The sequence below is a fragment of the Mirounga angustirostris genome, unplaced genomic scaffold (assembly GCF_029215605.1).
Source record: "Mirounga angustirostris isolate CCGP_5_RB_7025 unplaced genomic scaffold, mMirAng1.0.hap1 SCAF_14, whole genome shotgun sequence".
Lineage (NCBI taxonomy): Eukaryota > Metazoa > Chordata > Mammalia > Carnivora > Phocidae > Mirounga > Mirounga angustirostris.
In genome coordinates, this window is record NW_026991722.1 from 11,279,714 (window position 1) to 11,284,012 (window position 4,299).

The 4,299-nt window shown below is 39.6% G+C and overlaps 1 non-coding gene across 1 annotated transcript; it reads left to right on the forward strand.

The window, feature by feature from the left end:
* The first annotated feature begins 1,314 nt into the window (after positions 1 to 1,314).
* Positions 1,315 to 1,445, forward strand: LOC123853328 (small nucleolar RNA SNORA63). Its single transcript, XR_006793103.1, has one exon. It is a non-coding gene; the product is annotated as a small nucleolar RNA SNORA63 (small nucleolar RNA).
* The last annotated feature ends 2,854 nt before the right edge of the window (positions 1,446 to 4,299 follow it).

The window sequence follows — 4,299 nt, forward strand, 5'->3', positions numbered from 1 at the left end:
GAGTGATTTGTGATAAGCTGATTGCTCGGCCCTACTAGCTATTTTCATGAAAGCTCTATAAAGCTATTGCATCACTGAACCAAATCTGTAGTAGGAGAGAGGGAGAAGAAATCTACCACGCCTTGTGTGGCATGGCAGGGCTTGGGACCCTGTTGGGACCTGCCTGTTGAGCCACCTGAGGGATCAGCCGCCGCTATCCTACTGGCTTCAATCCACCACCCCCCCACCGCCTCCATGCCCCATAACTCTTGACTTCCTATAGCAGCAGCAGTGGCAAAAAAAGTATGGAAGCAACACCGACTCTTTCTAGTGAATCCCCAGCCTCAAATCAAGGGAATTTCAGAGATCTTTGAATTTGATATAGTTCACCCTGTGGGCCACTCCGACCAGTTTGCACCATCTTATACTATCTAGATCTTTCCTGGAATAAAAAGTGTGTTCTTCCCCCCCACCCCCAACCTTGAAGTGGGGTATGAGGGTGGGGAGTAAAACACCTCAAGGTGGTAGCAAGCTGCCATCTCCTGAAAAGAACTAAGAAGTGCTTGCACATCTGCTCCTGAAGCTATTACTGATGACCAGCATGTCCCTCTCTACCTCCAAAACTCAAGTTCCTTCACCCTGGACAGGACTTCAGCTGGTCTGGTTTGCTTGTCAGATTGTATAATCAAAATAATAAACTCTGAGGGGTTTGTATCCTTAGTGGTCTTATCCTTGTTGGGGCATATCTGCTGAAATACACTATGGCTGTCACTAGGCATGGAAGCATCAGGATACACCTCAGTAAATGCATTTGGTTACAGACATTCTCCTCTTTGTTCCCGTGTGGCAGCAACCCTGGAGATTCATGGTAATCAGAGTTGATTATCCCTTCCAGTTTTGTAACTCCTTTACCTGCTTTCCGGTCCTTTGGCAAAAGGGTACTAAAGTAATCAGACGGTAGTCATAGCTCTCAGTTCAGTGGAACCTGACAGAAGCTTTCTGCCCATGGAAACAAGAACTTGTAACAGACAGAGTTTAAATTTATAAACGGGGAAGCAGAAATTCCACAATTAAATTCCTGAATGTGGAAGGGGTCAGATCTATGTCTACCCTTTGTTTCCCATATCTATATATTGAAGATATTGGGGATATAGTACTTTTTATCAGTCAATGGATAAATGCATACACCCATGATAGAGGATAGTGTTCCAAACCTACAAGTTATTTTCCCTGTGTTGGAGGTTTTAGCTGAGACTTCAGATTGGCTATATATGGCTAATCATGCACAGAAGATCAGTGAATCTCATTGCCATCTGCCATAAAAAGAGTTTCTTGATGCAGGATCTAGTCACAATGTAGCTGTAAAGTGCTGCCTTGTCTTTGCCCCGTGCTCAAAATAAAGCTGTTACCTTTCTAGCCCTGTCCGCCATGATGCTTAGCAGCCAGGGATGCATGGTCTCAGACATGTTTACCAAGTAAAACACTGACTTGAGGGACGCCTGGGTGGCTCAGTCGTTAAGCGTCTGCCTTCAGCTCAGGTCATGATCCCAGAGTCCTGGGATCAAGCCCTGCATCGGGCTCCCTGCTCAGGGGGGAGCCTACTTCTCCCTCTCCCACTCCCTTTGCTTGTGTTCCCTCTCTCGCTGTGTCTCTCTCTGTCAAATAAATAAATAAAATCTTTAAAAAAATTAAAAAATAACAACAAAAAAGAGTTTCTTGTTCTGAGGTGATATATGTGGAATATTAGGTCCCTAGAGCTGCCATTCTGTAAACAGAGAAGCAAATCTCTATTCAGAACAAGTATTAATTCTAGTAATAAAAAATTGCTACTTCCTCCCAGGAACAAGGGGACTGGGACCAATTTAACTGAATTTCCACCAAATAGTTGATGCATTTCAGATAGGTTTCATGAAGAAATGATATTGAAGAGTCAACTTTGTTCTCTGCTGTTGTCCAGGACTACCAATAGTAATATCAGCCCTGATGAAGTAGAACTATGATGTTGGATCCATGCAGAGCTGTTACCATGGCCACCCTGGATGGGCCAGAGATCAAGCAGTGGAGAGCAGAGAGCTGAGGCTGGCTAACATCTAAATTCAAGTCATCCCATCTACCAAATAGTTGAGAGCCTTCTCTTGGTTGGATGCTCTCTGGTGGTTATTAACTTAGGTTGTATATACTTTATATCCCTCCCCATAGGAACATGCACAGGGCTCTTCCTCATACTACTTTGTTCTCAATTCCCCAGTCCTTTTTATTCTTACCATTAGCCAACACATTCACTATTGCACAGGAGTTAATGCACATCCATACTGTGACTGATTCTTCATTGGTATCAAATGAACAACCTGTGTACTACTTATAGCTCTTCCTACAGGGAGAATTTCGCCTCCACAACTATTAGTTACTTTTGAGAAGGCTGTAAATTGATAGGCATCCAATGCTGACTACCACCAACATAACATACCAACCACTGTGTGAAACAGATCCAAGTTATTTGCTTACTTGCTCTTCTGTCAGTTGGCCATAAATGTGCATTGAGGGAGAAGTACCAGTATAACAGATCTGATGACAGGAGTAACAAATACGTGAGCCACCTGCTCATTCAATTCATATACGCTTTCTCAATCTTTCCTGGCCCATTCCAAGTAAAACATTTCCACTTGACAATGGAATACCAGTGGTTTGTGTGTTTGCCTAACATTATTCTTGGTGGCTCTGATAATCTGATAATGCATAGCTCATAATGAGTAATCACCTGGAGTTCCATGGTCAGGTATTCAGTCTTTATGAAAGCCCAATAGCACAATATGAGGTGTAAGTGTGTTTAAGGGGGAATAATCCTTTGACACAGAATGGCATGGCCATGCTTCACAACATTACATGTATGCTCTGCAATTTTCTTAACAATGGGGGTATCTCTAGAATTATTTGGATTTGTTGATTAGGTCTAAGAAATAAGACAGCTTACATTATAGTTCAGACCTATTGTAGAGCCCCTTCTTTCTCTAAACAACATTAAGAATTAGTTACCTTGTGTATTATTTAAGGTCCTCCAGAGGAGCAGAACAATATATATGGAGATTTCTTATGAGGAAATGGCTCACGTGATTATCGAGGCTGTGAAGTCCCCTGATTTGTCATCTGCAAGCTGGAGATCCAGGAAAAGTCGATGGTGTGATTCAGTCAGACTCCAAAGGCCTGAGAACCAGGGGACACTATAGTGTAAAATCCCAATCTGAGGGCTGGAAAAGATGAGATGAAATGTCCCACTTGCTCTCTCTCTATCTCTCAAATAAATAAATAATAAATCTTTAAAGGAAAAAAAAAAGTGGAGTTTATCCTTTATTTGGAAGAATTTAATAGTAATTATTTATGCAATATAATATGAAAAATAATAACATGAAACATATATAATAATAATTAGAATTAATTATCTGCAGGATATCATCTATGCTCTCAATCTTAGAGATTTGAAAACATTTTTAAATAGCATTTATAGGCCCTATCAGGTAACACATTCCTACTCCTTCTGATAATGATATCTATTAAAGCAGAATATATAGATAAGAACAGTATTTTAATTATAGGTAAGCAATTACATTATTAAGTAACACTGTTTACTGAACATATATGGCTGTGATTCTGTGTAAGAGAGATCCTAAAAAAGATTAAGGTGAAGATTTGTAAGCAACACAAATAGAAACTACTTGAAAGTTCATGCAATATACCAATGAGTACAAATGATATAGTATTTCTAATCTTAGCAACTGCAATCAGACCCTAATTAAGCAAAATGAAAATGTTCATGGATGAAATAGAAATGGCTTTTAAAAATTTTAATTCAATACCAGGATTTTGACTTTTACATATAATTCCAAATGGCCTAAGCATGACTTATAGATTTAAAAAAATGTCCTATATCCTTCTAGTCTTTCACACAATGAACAGGCTTGAATTGGGTTTAAGGCGTACACACCTGATAGGATACTGAATTCTGTCCTTTTGTATCTGAACCACTAAAACCTTGAGACTTCATTTGCTTCTCTTTGTGTGTATGTTTTGGATATGAAGCAAAAGATAAGAGTTTGCATGTAAGTTTTAACTGGAACTTTTACCCTAGATTTAACACAGTATCTATCAATCACATGCCAAAAGCACTTTATAAGGAGACTAAAGAAAAGAAACTCATTTCTGAATTATTTAGTCCCTGTCACTCAGTACCTGACAGTATTGTCGTATTCTCTCACATTGTCTGATTTGTATATAGAAGTTACTTTGTCCTCAGATATTAGAAGATGATAGGCCACAAAGAATATA